The sequence below is a fragment of the Dasypus novemcinctus genome, chromosome 30 (assembly GCF_030445035.2).
Source record: "Dasypus novemcinctus isolate mDasNov1 chromosome 30, mDasNov1.1.hap2, whole genome shotgun sequence".
Lineage (NCBI taxonomy): Eukaryota > Metazoa > Chordata > Mammalia > Cingulata > Dasypodidae > Dasypus > Dasypus novemcinctus.
The window spans coordinates 16,343,689-16,360,081 of record NC_080702.1 but is presented as its reverse complement, the minus strand read 5'-3'; the positions used below and the strand labels follow the sequence as shown (position 1 = coordinate 16,360,081).

The window sequence follows — 16,393 nt, the reverse complement described above, 5'->3', positions numbered from 1 at the left end:
AAATAATACCTGAAAATTTCACAACTCTCCTGAAGGAAATGAACCTACATTTCCAAGAAGCCAACCATATCCCTAATGGAATAAACGCAAGTAGACCTATTCCATGACACATACTACTCAGGTCAAACGTCAGAAGCAAAGATAAAGAGAAAAGTCTGAGAACAGTAAGGGAGATGGGAATCATCACTTACAAGGGACACCCAGTAAGACTTAGTACAGATGCCTCATAAGAAACCATGGAGGGAAGCAGACTTGGTCTAGTGGTTAGGGCATCCGCCTACCACATGGGAGGTCCGCGGTTCAAACCCCGGGCCTCCCTGACCTGTGTGCAGCTGGCCCACGCACAGTGCTGATACGCGCAAGGAGTGCTGTGCCACGCAGGGGTGTCCCGCGTAGGGGAGCCCCACGGGCAAGGAGTACGCCCTGTAAGGAGAGCCACCCAGCACAAAAGAAAGTTCACCCTGCCCAGGAAAGGCACCACACACACAGAGAGCTGACACAAGATGACACAACAAAAAGAACCACAGATTCCTGTGCCACTGACAACAGAAGCGGACGAAGAAGAACACGCAGCAAATAGACACAGAGAACAGACAACTGGGGTGGGGGTGGGGAAGGGGAGAGAAATAAAATAAATAAATAAATCTTTAAAAAAAAAAAAAAGAAACCATGGAGGTGAGAAGACAGTAGTATGATACAATTGGGATAATGAAAGAGAAAAATTGCCAGCCAAGAATTCTGCATCCAGCAAAACTCTCCTTCAAATATGAAGGTGTTTATAAAATATTCACAGAAACTAAGAAACTAAGTTCTTATTAAAGAATCCATCTTGAAGGATATATTAAAGGAAGCCTTAGAACCTGAAAGAAAAAGACAGGAGAGAGAGGCTTGGAGGAGAGAATGGAAGAATAGAAGAAAGCATAAGCAAAAAAGTAAAAAGACCAAAATCTGATATGGCATATGATGACCAAAGAAGAAAATGGTGGAAATAAACGATGTATTTACAGTAATATCATTGAATGTGAATGGATTAAACTCACCAATCAAAAGATATAGGCTGACAGGATGTATTAAAGAAAAAGCATGAGCCATCCATATGCTGCTTATCAAAGAAACACCTTAGACCCAGGTATACAAACTGTCTCAAAGTAAAAGCCTAGATAAAGATACTCCATGCAAAAAGTAACCAAAATAGAGCAGGGGTAGCTATACTAATACTGGACAAAAAATTATAAATGCAAAAAAGTCTTAAGAGATACAGAAGGACATTAAATATTAATAAAAGGAACAATCAACCAGGAAGATATAGGAGACATAAATATCTATGCACCTAACCAATGTCCCCCAAAATACATGAAACTAATTCTGGGTAAACTAAGGGAGAAATAGGCATCTCTACTTTAATCATTAGAGATGTCAACACACCTCTCACATCATTAGATAGAATGAGACAAAAGATCAACAAGGAAATAGAGAACTTAAACAATATAATAAATGAATTAGACCTAACAGACATATACAGAATGCAGCATGCAAACTCAGTGGGTTATTCTTTCTTTTCCCATGCACATTTATCCTTCCCCAGGATAAACCATAGGCTAGGACACAATACAACTCTCAAGAAAGAAAAAGATTGAAATTAGAAAAAGCACCTTCTCAGATCATAAGGGAATGAAACTGAAAATCAGAAACAGACAGGATAAAGGTGAATTCACAAATGTATGGAAGCTAAACAACACACTCCTAAATAATCAGTAGGTCGAAGAAATTGCAAGTGAAATCAGTAAATGTATTCAGACAAATGAAAACGAGATCACAACTTATCAGAACTTATGGGATATAGCAAAGGCAGTCTTAAGAGGGAAATTTATAGACCAAAAAGCCTATATTAAAAAAGAAGAAAGCTAAACTCAAAGAATTTACTGAACAACAAGAGAAACTAGAAATAGAATAGCAAACTAATCCTCAAAGCAAGCAGAAAAAAATAATAAAGATTAGAGTAGAAATAAATGAAATTGAGGATTAAAAAACTAGAGAAAATCAAAACCAAAAGCTGGTTCGAGAACATCAATAAAATTCTCAAACCCTTAGCAAGATTAAGAGAAAAAACAAAAGGAAACAAATAAAATTTGAAATTAAAGGGGGGGAAGTTATGAATGACCCCACAGAACTGAAAAGGATCATGACAGGATATTCTGAGAAACTGTATGCCAACAAACGAGACAACCGAGATGAAATGGGAAAATTCCTAGAAATGCACAACCAACCTATATTGACACTACGAGAAATACAAGAACGTAAACCAGTTACATTTAAAGACACCGATTCTGTCTTCAAAAATCTTCCAACAAAGAAAACTCCAGGACCATGTGGCTTCACAGGTGAATTCTACCAAACACTTCAAAAGAATTTACATCAGTCCTCTTTAAACTCTTACAAAAAGTTGAACAGGAGGGAAAATAACCCAACACTTTTTAAGAAGCCAATATCCCCATGATACCAAAGCCAATAAGGACACTGCAAGGAAAAGAAAATGACAGACGAAGCTCTCTAAGGAACATTGATGCAAAAATTCTCAACAAAGTATTTAGAAATCGAATCCAGCAGCATATCGAAAGACTTATATATCACAACCAAGTGGGATTTATTCCTGGTAGGCAAGGCTGGTTCAATATAAGAAAAGCAATCAAAGTAATACACCACATTAACAAACTGAAGGAAGGAAAAAAAAACATATGATCATCCCAATTGAGGCAGCATTTGACAAAATCCAGTATCCTCTCTTATAAAAAACATTTCAAAAGAGATGAAAAGAAGGAAAATTCCTTAATATGATAAAAGACACATATGAAAAACCCCACATCTAACATCATAACCACTGGGGAAAGGTTGAAAGCTTAACTTTTAAGACCAGAAAGAAGAGAAGGACGCCCACTAGCACCATTGTTACTTAACACTGTAATAGAAGCTCTAGGTAGAGCAATAAGAAAAGAAAAAAGAATTAAAAGAATTAAGAAAAGAGGAGGTAAAACTCTATTTGCAGATGACATGATCTTATATTTAGAAAATTCTGAAAGGTCTACAATGAAGCTACTAGAGCTAATAAATGAGTTCAGCAAAGTGGGAGTCAGCAAAATCAACAGGGAGAAATCAGTAATGTTTTTATACACTGGTAGTGCGCAAATCTGAGGAGGAAATCAGGGGAAAATTCCATTTACAATAGCAACAAAAAAACAAATTCCTAGGAATCAATTTAAAAAAAGAACTACAGGACCTACACAGAGAAAATCACAAAACAGTGCTAAAAGAAATTTTAAAAGACCTAAACAATTGGAAAGACATTCCATGTTCATGGACTGGAAGACTGAATATCAGGAAGATGTGAATCCTACCCTCACTGATTTATAGATTCACAGCAACACCAATCAAAATTAAAACAGTCAACTTTACAAAAATAGAAAAGACAATTACAAAATCATTTTGAAGGGCAAGTACACATGAATAGACAAAAGCATTCTAAAAAAGAAGAGCGACATAGGAGGAATTTCACTGCCTTATGTCAAAACATATTACAAAGCTATGTGGACAATTCACCATGATACTGCCATAAAGAGAGACACAACGATCAGTGGAATTGAACTGAGTACAGAAATAAACCCTCATCTCTATGGTCAACTAGTTTTTGACAAACCTACCAAGTCTGTGTTAATCGGACAAAAACAGACTCTTCAACAAATGCTGCTGGGAGAACAGGCTATCTATAACCAAAAGAATTAAGGAGGACCCCATCTCACTCTCTATATAAGAATCAACTCAAAATGGATTAAAGACCGAAATATAAAAGCAAATACCATACAACTACTAGAAGACCTTGTGGTACATGGTAGTTTCTTGGACCTTACACCCAAAGCACAAACAACAAATGAAAAATTAGATAAATGGGACCTCCTCAAAATTTAAAACTTTTGCACCCCCAGGACTTTGTCAAAAGGGTGAAAAGACAGCTGACTCAACGGGAGAAGATACTTACAAATCTACATGTTCCATAAGGGCTTAATATTCAGGATATAAAGAGAGATGTTATAACTCAACAATAAAAAGACAAATGACCCAATGGAAAAATGGGCAAAATGGAAGCGGCTGTGGCTCAATCAGTTGGGCTCCTATCTACCATATGGGAAGCCCTGGGTTCACGTCCTGGGGCCTCTGTGAAAGCAGGCTCGCCCACACGTTGCGCAGAGTTGCCGGTCCGGGTGCTGCAGAGTGCCACCTGGCCCGCAATCACTGCAGGCAGCAAATGGACACAGAGGGCAGACAGCAAGCAAGCCACAAGGTGGGAGGGAATAAATAAAATAAATACAGACACAGAAGAAAGCACAGCAAATGGACACAGAGAACAGACAGCATGCAAAAATCCACAAGGGGGGGAATAAAATAAAAAAGGGCAAAAAACATGAGTAGACATTTATCCAGAGGAAACATAAAGGGCAAAAAACACTTGAAAAAATATTCAACCCCATTAATGATTAGGGAAATGCAAATCAAAACAAGATAGAATTTCACAGCTATCAGAATGGCCAAAAAAATATTCAACCCCATTAATGATTAGGGAAATGCAAATCGAAACGAGATAGAATTTCACAGCTATCAGAATGGCCACTATTAAAAAGTCAGAGAACTATAAGCGTTGGAGAGAAGGTGGAGAGATAGGAACACTTATTCACTATTTGTAGGACCACTATGGATTAACTAGAGAACACTATGTTGAGTGAAGCAAGCCAGACACAAAGGGACAAATACAGGCACCTTGCATTACTATGACCTAAATACAGTATAACATAATGTATGATTCCACTTATATAAAATGTAAACATGAATTTTTAGAGGAAATAAAAAGTATTCAGAAATGGGATCTGTTGATGGCAGGGGAAGCATAGAGTGATCAAGAGGTAAGGAGTTCTTGTTTGTTTTTCATTTCTTATTATTACTGAAATAATGAAAATGCTCTAATGATGACTGAGGTGATCAGTGAACAACTATGTGATTGTGCCGAATACCACTGACTGACCACTTTGGATGAATTATATGCTTTTGTTTTTTTTGTTTTTTGTTTTTTTTAAGAAAAAGACAAATAGCTCCTAAAAATGGGAAAACATGTAAATACACATTTACCAAAGAAGAAACATTTGATTCTTTTCATCACTAGAAAAACACATGTCAAAATCTGCCATACAGGGTAGCAGCTGTGGCTCAATCAGTTGGGCTCCCATCTCCCATCGACCATATGGGAGACCCTGGATTCCCACTCCAGGGCCTCTTTGTGAAGGTGAGCTGGCCCATGCACCACAGAGAGCTGACAGCTGGTGCACCATGGAGAGCTGACACAGAAAAGGTGACGCAACAAAGAGAGACAAGCAGACAGAAAAAAAAAAAACGCTCAGTGAACTGACACAGAGGACAGCAAAAAAAAAAAAAAAAACAAGCCACAAGGCGGGGGGGGGGGTAAATAAATAAATAAATCTTTAAAAAAAAACCTCTGCTATACATACTAGAATGGTTAAAACCAAGAGACATAATACCAACTGGTAAAGAAGATGTGGCAAACCTGGAGCCCTAATACATTTCTGGTAAGAATGCAAAATGTTGTTGCCACTTTGGGAAACATTTTGTCAGTTTCTTAAAAATATAAGCTTACCGTAATTCTTGCTAATTCCACTCCAAGAAATATATCCAAGACAAATGAAATTGTGTCCATGCAATGACTCCTAGGGCAACTGCATGGCAGCCAAAACTGGAAAAAAAATACGAATGTCTATTAGCTGGTGAATGGATAAAAGGTGGTTCATCCATAAATATATATGCACCTTTAACTACCTAATTTCAAGCACCCTGAGTCTCCCTGGCACCAAGGGATTACTATCACTACCAGCTGCTGATTCAACTAGAGAAAGACCTTGAATAAAAGGGGTAAATGGTAAAGACAAATGCGTTTACATTGCTAAGAGACGTCAAAATGAGTCAGGGGTTCATTAGCGGGGTCACGTTTACACACAGCTCAGCAAAATTCCAGAGACAGCCAAAGTAGATACAACCGCAGGTACTGGTGCTTCTGAGGACTACAGAAACACACAGGTTCTACAGTCATGACAGCTGGCTCTAGAGTTCACTGTCTTGCCAGCGGGCCTTCCTTTGGAATTTGTGCTCCTCAGTGTGATGGAGTTGGACTCAGATGTGACCTCTCTACACATGCCTCTTCTGTCACTTCTACTGAACCTGTGGTTGGAGCTGAGCTTGGTGTATGCTCAGGAGACTTGAATCTCGGGGCTGTCCATGTGCCAGCTGGGCCCTGAGCCTCAGGAGAGTTGCAATACCTACTATCCGGTTCGTTGGACTTACCCAGGTCAGCTGACAGGGAAATGAGAAGGGTCAACAACCATACCAGGGAACTGCGGGTGTCTACAACTGCAAGCAGGAGAATCGCATCCATTGGCCATGTGGGATCTAACCACAACTCGATTTAGAGGTGGACTGGACATTGCCATCCCAGGGTCCACAGGATGGAAGAATATATTAAGGAGATTAGAGTGGATTTGCTGGTATTCTACCATATAACTGTTGTGACTCTAGAAATGGAAAAAAATATATCATTGATAGGGAGACGATGATGGCCATGGGAGTTGCTGATGATAAGTAGAGGGAGGAAAAGGTGTGATATGGGGCATTCACTGGGTGTATTCACCAAATGAAATGAATGTTTCTTACTGATGAAAGGAGACGTTGATGTGGGAGAAGTGGGGGTGGGGGATGGGGAGTGGCATGGGAACCTCTTATGTTTTTGAACGTAACATTTTGTGTGATCTATTTATCTTCAAAGAAGCGAATAAAAAATTATTTAAATATGGATAAAACTGCATAAATGACTGTTTTCTTTGAAACTGGACAAATGTATGTTAACACTAAAAAAATTAATATCATAATGTCACTTATGTTAAGTAAAAGAAACCTGACACATAGTACTACATACTGTACGATTTCATTTACATAAATGTAAATGTAAATCAGTTTATAAAGATGAAGTTGGATCAGTGGTTATGTAGGGCTGAGGAAGGACTGCTAAGGAGCGTGGGGTTTTTCTCCTTAAAGTACTGAAAATGTCTTCAAGTTTTTGTGGTGATGAATGCACAATATTGTGATTACACTAAAAGCCACGGATCATACACTTTTGAGAGATCATATGGTATGTAACCACTACCAAAAGGAAAAGAGTGTCCCTGGGACCATGGGGAGCTCTGAGGGAAGCCAAGGCTGAAGCTGTCCCAGGGCTTCTAGTGCAGCCACAGCCAGGAGGCGACACAGTGGGAGTGGGCCCCTAGAACCCAGACCTCACCTGCCCTGTGTACTCCCAGAAAGCAGAACCCAGTACAACACAGGAGGAAGACAGAAAATGAAAGGCTCCAGCAACTCACCAGGGCTTTGACCCAAAGAATGCAAAGTCCCTAAGAGAGGAGGGGCCCACACCTGCAGACCACTGGGGAAGGATACACACTTTTAGTTGCAAACTGTCGCGGTCCCTATAACTTTCCTGGGCTGGACACAAACCTGCACCCAGAGGCCCCTCCCGGGAGGGGTCCCCATTCACTGGGCTCCCTGCAGGCACACACCATGTGTCAGTCACGCTCCCCCTGGGCCTTCCCAGGAGCCCTTCCCTGGGAATGATCAATTCCCCCTCAGCAGTAACCCCTTTAAGAGCCAGCTGCTGCAGTCCAGGCCCTGAGCCTCACCTTTCCAGGTGGGAGAAGAAAGCCAAGCAGCCTCTGCCTGGCTCCAGAGGCAAATCTGAAGTGCAGGGGCTGGGAAGGGGGCTGCTGAAAGGGGAAGCACCCCAGGGACCTCAGAGTACCAGGAGGGCAGAGGGCAGGGCAAAGGGGTGGACCATGTGGGGTACCCAGGGGAATGCAGGGAGGGAGGGGGGACTGTGGAGAGGGAGAAAGGACCATGGAGGGGAGGAGGGACCACAGGGGTGGAGAGGAGGTCATGGGAGGGGGGGAGGGAGGCAGCAAGGGCTGTGGTGGGCAGGAGAGACCAAGGGGCGGCAGGAGGGAATGTAGGGGGGGAGGAAGGGGCACAGTGGGGCAGGAGGGGACAAAGAGGGACAGGAGAGACCATGATGGTGAGGAGGGACTGTGAGATGACGGGAGGGACGGGGGGGCAGGGGAGGAATCCGGGGGACAGGAGGCGCTACAGGGTGGGTGGAAGAGGGAGCATGGGGCAGTAAGGAGGAACCATAGGGGGAGGAGCCCTGGGGAGGCGGGAGGAACTGTGGGAGTGGAGGGAGAATGGCAGAGCAAGAGGTATAATGTGGGAACAGGAGGGACCTTGGAGGAACAGGAGGAACCCTGACAGGGAGAAGGTACTGGGGGGGCGGGGGGCAGAAGGGTTTGTTGGGGACAACAGAGACCATGGGGGCCAGAAAGGGCCATGGGGGAGAGGAACTATGGGGGTAGGAGAGGGACTTTAGGGGGGCAGGAGGGACCCTGGGGAGGCAGGAGGAACTGTGGGGGTTGGAGGTAGCATGGCAGAGCAGGAAAGACCTTGGGGGGAACAGGAGGTACAATGGGGGGGGACAAGAGGGATGTTGGAGAGGACCAGAAGAACCTCGGGGGAAGGGACTAGGGAAGAGGAGGGACAAGGGGCAGAGGCTGTGAGGGGAGCAGGAGGGACTATGGGGAGGAAGGGGGGACAGTGGGGTGAAGGGACCATGGGGAGGAGGAAGGACCTAGGGGGGGAGGGACCCTGGGGAAGCAGGAGGGACTGTGGGGGAAGAGGGAAGGTAAGGGGTAAGGAGGGGCTTTGTAAGAGCAGGAGAGACCTTGAGGGTGAGACCTTGGTGGGAGGAACCTTCCGGAGGTGGGAGTGACCATGAGGGTGGAGGGAGCATGGGTGGCAGGAGGGACTGTGGCAGGGGAGGAGGGACTGGGGGGGGCAGGAAGGACAGGGAGCCAGGAGGGACTGTGGGGAGTGAGGGACCGTGGGGATGGAAGAGGGACTTTGGGGGGGCACGCAGGACATTGGGGAGGCGGGAGGAACTGTGGGGGTGGAGGTAGCATGGTGGAGCAGGTGGGACCATCCAGGAACAGGAGTGGTGGGGGGGCAGGAAGGGCCATTGGGGGGCAGAAGAGATTGTGGTGGTGAGGGATCATGGTGGTGGGGTAATGGAGAGGGAAAGGACAGACTTTGGGGGGGCAGAACGGCCTATGGAGGGAGAACCATGGGGTGGGGTGGGAGGGGTGATCATGTGGGGGAGGGACAGTAAGCGAGGAAGAGGAACTTTGGGGGGGAGAAGGGACCATAGGAGCCTAGAAGGGACCATGTGCAGGGAGGGACCTTAGGGCAGGGAGAGGGATCTTGTTGGGGCAGGAGGGACAGTGTGGAGGGAGAGGAAGCATGGGGGGGGGAAGAAGGAGGGTAGAGGGGCAGGGACCTTGCAGGAGATGGGGCTGTGGGGAAGCAGGAGAGACTGTGTGGGAGTAGGAGGGGCCTTGGGGTTGGAAGAACTATGGGGGAGGGACTTTCCTGGGATAGGAGGGACCCTGGGGGGGGGGGTAGGAGGACTGTGAGGGTATGATGGGGAAGGAAGGACCGTGGGGGGCGGGGGGGGGGGGGGGAGATGACCATGGTGGAGGAAAGGTGGGACTGTGGGAGGGGCGGCCCACCCTTCCCGTGGGCCGCGGGACCCTTACTCTGACACACAGGCCAGTCGGGCTGGGCCGGGACCCCGACTGCACCCTGCGCCCCCCGCCCCGCACCGCCCATGGAAGCAGCGCCTCCACCCGGCGCGGCCCTGCCCGGTCCCCAACTGGCCCTGACGGCACGCGGGACCCGGGCACTTCGAACAACTTTCCGGGACCCGCGCCCCGCAGGCGAGCCAGCAGGAACTTTAGGGGCGCGGCACAGGCACCCCCTCGACGCAGCAAGTGGAGGCTCGCTCGCCCGCGCCTCTGGGGGTCCCCGCCCGCCTGCGCTCCGCCCCGACGCCAAGTCGGGTCCCCAAACTTACCGCTTTCGTGCAGGGGACATGGGAGGAGTCCCTGGGCTAGGGGCCGAGTGCTCCCGCAGCCCCCATGCCGGCCTACACATGTCCCTCCAGCCCTCGGGGTCCTGGGGGGCACCCCCGGAACACGCCAGCAGGTCCTCGTGCACTCCCCAAACACCGCCAGCTCTTAGAGGAGCCGCACCTATACGGCCTGGGCGGGACTTGAGAGGCGGAGCTTCTGCGCCTGCGCCTGGGCCAATGAGGGCCCGCCCCACTCAGGGTCTCCACGCCCCTAAGAGGGAGGGGCCCTACCCTTGACGGACAGCGCCAGGCACCCAATCATGTGCTCTTGGACTGGCTAGCGGAACACCACCTGTGCAAAACTCAAATACATGTACCAGTAAAGATCACCGAGGAGAAAATCAAGAAAAAAATATCATTTATAGTAGTAACTTAAAAAATCACATAGCTAGGAATGAATTGAATGCTATAAATGACAAACACAGAAATCTACACACACTTTCAGGAAATCAAAGAAGACGTAAGTAAATGGAAGAATACTCCTTGTTCATGGAAAGGAAGAATATCATTAAGATGTCTATCCTATCCAAACTAATCTACAGATTTAATGCAATCCCAATAAAAATCAACACAGCACTTTTTATTGAATTGGAAAAGCTACCCATGAAATTTATTTGGAAGGGGAAGAGGCCCTGAACACTCAAAGACATTTATTGAAAAAAGGAAAATCAAATCAGAGGAATCACATTACCTGACTTTAAAATACACTACACAAAGCTACAAAACTGCATGGTATTGGCACAAGAATAGACATACTGACCAGTGGAACCGAATTCAGAGTTCTGATACAGATCCTCACACATACAGTCACCTGATATTTGACAAGGCCACCAAGTCCACTCAACTGGGAGAGAATGGCCTCTTCAACAAATGGTGCTTGGAGAACTGGACATCCATATGCAAAAGAATGAGAGAGGAACACCATTTCAAACCTTATAGAAAAATCAACTCAAGATGGATCAAAGATCTAAATATAAAAGCCAAGACCACAAAGACCTTGGAGGGTAATGTAGGGAAGCATCGACAGGACCTTGTAATAGGAAATGGCTTCATGAACTTCACAATTAAAAGTGGGAGGAAAAAAAAGAAAAAAACAGATGAAAGGGACCTCTTCAAAATTAAAGCCTTTTGCACCGCAAAGGAGTTTGTCAAGAAAGGGAAAAGACAGCCTACTCAATGAAAGAAAATATTCGGTAACCATATATCTGATAAGAGCCTAATAGCCAGCATATATAAAGAAAACCTATATTTAAAAACTAAAGAGATAAGCAAAACGATTTAAAAATGGACAAGAGATTTGAACAAACACTTCTCCAAAGAAGAAATAGAAATGACTAAAAAGCACCTGAAAAGATGCCGAACATCACTATTAGAGAAATGCAATTACAATGAGATGCCATCTTTACACCCAATAGACTGACGGCTATTAAAAAAACAGAGGACTACAAGTGTTGTAGAGGATGTGAAGGAATAGGAACCCTCTTCCACTGCTGGTGGGAATGTAGAATTGCCCAGTCATTGTGGAGGACAGACTGGCAGTTCCTCAAAAAACTAACTATAGATCTGCCACATGACCCAGCAATTTCATTTCTGGGTATATAACCAGAAGAATTGAAAACAAGGACATGAAAAGATACATGCACACAATGTTCACAGCGGTATTATTCACTCCTGCCAAAAGTTGGAATCAACCCAAATGCCCTTCAACAGACAAATGGACAAACAAAAATGTGGTATACACATACAATGGAATGCTATTTAGCTGTAAGAAGGAATACAGTACGAACACACGGGATAACATGTATGAATCTTGAGAACCTTATGTTGAGGGAAGGAAGCCAGGTGTGAAAGGAGAAATATTACATGACCTCTCTGATGTGAATTAAGCAAATCCAGCCAACTCAGAGAGCTAGAGTCTGGAAGACAGGCTTATGGGAAATAGAACGGTAGAAGGTGGTTGTGAGCAAATACCCACACAGGCAAAATCTAGATAAAGAGGAATTAAGTAGTTGGGCAATGAAGGGATATGATGGGAGTAGGGTTACTCTCAGGTTGGGCAATGCAAGCTTGACAAGGTCTAGGGTGGGAAGGATGGGTCAGAAGTCCATGGCACTAGGGGGAATGTTGGGGGAGGGAACAGGAGAACACAGGAGATTGGCAGGTGTGTGGTTCAAACTACTATGTTCAGAAAACCTTTCAGCAATATGACAATGAAGGGTTATTGGTTTAGGGGTTTGGAAGGGGAACATCTGAAAAAGGATGCACCTGGAGCAGGCTTCTAGGGCATGTGTGAGTGCTCATTTTGTCACAGTGTGTTATATCAATGGATGGAGAGCCACACAATGAGTAGGAAGGTGTTGTACACCCAACCTGGGGAGGCTGATGATTTCAGAGGGAATGGTGTCTCTCAATAACAGGGGTGGCTCCTAACGGGGGAGGACAGGCTAGTATGTCAAGCCCTCGGCATTGTCACAAGTATCTATGAATCTTGTTCTTCAAGCACTGAAGCTTGGTTGTCACTGTGCGCCAGGAGGGGAGGGGAAGAGAGGAATAGACTAGGTGGAAGAGGGGCAACTGGGGGGCAATGGAAGTGTTCTGCATGATCATTCAACGATGGATAAAGGCCATGTTGAATTTCACTAAAAACTTATAAAGAGTGTACATTCTAAAATGTAGCCCATAATGTAGACTACTGACCATGCTTAGTAGCTACGTTTCAATATTTATACATCAGTTGTAGCAAATGGAACATCCACATGTAAAAATACCATTGGCGGGGAAGAGAGAGAAGGGGGAGAATGTTGGGTATATGGGAGTCCCTTATATTCTGTATGTGATGTTAATGTAACCTAAAACTTCTTTGAAGACATAATGAAAAATACATAAAAAAGAGATAAGACACTGAAGAAGAAATGGAAGAGATAGCCTTGCCACTGTACATACAGGACAACACCTATTATTACAGTGATATAAGGCAAAACGTCAAACAATATTTTTTGCAATATTTCCCATTTTTTAATATCTCAAATTCTAAGCTTTTTTTAGGGTTTCTAAATCAATATGCATTTCCTTTCTAATGTTTAAACTAAGAATTACTATCTCATTTTCCTATTAATTTTCCTATTAATTGGCCATATATTAGGCTTCATTTTGAAGAACTTTTGGATCACAGAGGGTTCAACTATGGCAGGAGAGGAGCATTGGTGCTGGATGTCATTAGTGGGGGATGTATGGGAGGGAGCTTACCTTGGCATGGATATAGAGGGTATAGATATGTTTGTAGGTTCATTGGGTATTGACACAGTGGGTAGAGTTTCACATGACAAGTGAGGGAGTGCTGGGTTCCCATCTGGAGAGCTCTCACACATTCCCCAATGGAACACTAACAATCCCCACAGGGCAAGGGCAATGACCAGTGAAGAAGGATGGTCCAATGATGGGACCTTGATACTGATGCCTATGCTTGTGAACCTCTTGTCATTGAAATTTCAACCTGGCCTAGTGTTGCAGGGTGCCTAAGACTTACCTTCTGAGAGCTTCCATGTTGCTCCAATATGGCCACTCTCTGATCAAACAGCATATAAATGCATTACCTTCTCCTCAGCATAGGAAACGACTCCCAGGGATGAGGCTCCCTGGCACCGAGGGCTTGCAACCAAGCATAAGTTGGTGATGTAACTGGAAAAAGACCTTGATTAAAAGGGGAAATGGTAAAGACAAATGAGTTTATATGGCTAAGAGACTACAAAATGAGTTGAGAGGTCATCAGAGGGATCATGCTTATGCACGTCTCAGCAGGGTCTCATAGACAGCCAAAGATGATACTAGACACCCTGAAGTATTGGTGCTCCTGAGGGCTATGAAGACACCCTGGTCCTATGGTCATGGCAGATAGCTCAAGAGATCATTGCCTTAACAGTGGGTCCTAATTGGGAACTTGTCCTCCTAAGCGTGATTGCGTTAGACTAAGATGTGACTTTCTACACATGCCTTTTCTGTCCCTTTTATTGAACCTCTGCTTGGGTTGGGAATGCTATATGCCCAGGGAACTTGGATCTCTGGGCTGTCCATGTGCCAACTGGACCCTGAGCCTCAGCAGTGTTGGAGGACCTACACTCCAGTTCATTAGAATTACCCAGGTCAGTTGAAATGGAGGTGAGGATGGACAACCACTACACCCAGGAACCAAGAGAGCATACAGCTGCAGGCATGAGAGTCACATGCACCAGCCATGTGGGAAAGAATCCCCTTCTCAATTGAGAGGAGTTGGCATCACCATCCCAGGGTCCTCAGGATAGAGGAATAAAATATGGACTAGAGTGAACTTGACTGATATTCTAATATAGAATTATTGTGACTCTACCAATGGAAGCAATTATCTCATTGATGTGAACTCAGTGGCCTCTGGAGGAAAAGGAGGTGTGACATGGGAGCATTTTTGGGACTTGGGGATGTCCTGAATGACACTGCAGGGACAGATGCAGGATGTTATATATCCTGCCATAATCCACTGAATGCACTGGGACAGAGTGTAAACTACAATGTAAACTATAATCCATGCTATGTAACAGTGCTCGAAAATATATTCATCGAATGCAATGAATGTGTTGTTGACGTGGGAGGAATGGGGGGGATGGACAGTGGGGTATGTGGGAACCTCATATTTTTTAATGTAACATTTTGTGTAATCTATGTATCTTTAAAAAAAGAGAATAAAAATTTTTTTAAAACACAACAGCAACAGAAAGAAAAACAACCCAATTAAAAATGGGCAAAGGACTTGAATAGATAATTCTCCAGAGGATATACCAATGACCAATAAGGACATGAAAAGATATTCAAAGACATTATACATTAGGGAAATGAAAATGAAAATGAGTGATACTATGATAGCCAATATAAAAAAAATGAAAGGAAAATAACAAGTGCTAGGATGTGAATAAATAAGAGTTCTCATACATTGCTGGTGGGAATGAAAAATTTTATAGCAAGCTGGAAACAGTGTAGCGCTTCCTCAAAAACTTAAAAGGATTACCATATGACATACAACCCTACTCAGGTGTATTCAAATTGAAAATAGAGACCCAAACAATTATTTGTACACCAATATCCCTACAAGCATTATTCACAACAGCCAAACAGTTGAAGCAACCCAAGTGTGTTCTATACCTATAACAGAACGTTATTCAGTCTTTGAAAATAATCAAGTTCTAATACATGCTAATACATGAATGAACCTGAAAACGTTATACTAAGTAAAATAAGATACACTCAAAAGGACAAATATTGTATGATTCCACTTATATGAAATTTCTAGAATAAACAAATTCACAAAGACTTCTAAGCAGACTGAAGTTATTGGGTCAGGGGGAATGGAGTGCTATATATAGAGTTCATGTACAGGTGATGAAAAAGCTTTAGTATTGCATGGTAGTGATGGAAACACAATGTGTAAATGTAATTAATCCCACTGAATTACATGCATAAAAATGACTGAAGGAAATGGATGTGGCTCAAGCAACTGGGGTCCCATCTACCATATAGGAGGTCCAGGGTTCAAAACCCAGGGCCTCCTGGTGAAGGCAAGCTCACCTATGTGGTGAGCTGGCCCATGTAGAGTGCTGGCCGACACAGAGTGCTGCCCCATGCAGGAATGCTGGCCCATGCGGAGAGCTGGCACACCAAGATGATGCAACAAAAAGAGACACAGAGAAGAGACAATAAGAGACGCATCAGATCAGGGAGCTGAGGTGGCACAAGAGAATGACTGCCTCTCTCCCACTCGGGAAGGTCCCAGTACCTGTTCCCAGAGACGCCTAATGAGAATATAAGCAGATACAGAAGAACACACTGTGAATGGACACAGAGACCAGACAATACAGGGGAGGGGAATAGAGAAATAAATGAAATAAAATAAATCGTAAAAAGGTAGTTGAAATGGCAAATTTTATGTTATTTAAATGTTACCTTAGTAATTATTTAAAATCCTATATAATATATAAGAAATGCAATATTGGCAGAAACCGTCTTAGATGGAATAAAAAAGATACTGGCAATTTAGCTGGGTTTCAAAATGGGCAGGAGGAGTAACAGGACTCTGTCATTGAATCATTGTAGCACAGCACCACAGGACTATTTGCTGATTATTTTACACTAATACAAATTGTCTTTAACTACAAAACCAGGAAGTCTATTTCTTATTTCTTTCCTGCTCCTCTCCTTGGTCTCTTTCTTCTATGATGCAATGTTGAGTAGGACGTCAGTCCACGTTTGTTAACC

The 16,393-nt window shown here is 44.1% G+C and overlaps 1 long non-coding RNA gene across 1 annotated transcript in view; it reads right to left on the bottom strand.

Moving 5' to 3' along the window:
• LOC131276703 (uncharacterized) overlaps positions 1-16,393 on the bottom strand; it is a 102,416-nt gene that overhangs the window by 36,269 nt on the left and 49,754 nt on the right. Inside the window, exon 2 of the long non-coding RNA XR_009184100.1 lies at positions 5,696-5,791. This is a non-coding gene — a long non-coding RNA (uncharacterized lncRNA). The remainder of the gene's footprint in view (positions 1-5,695; positions 5,792-16,393) is intronic.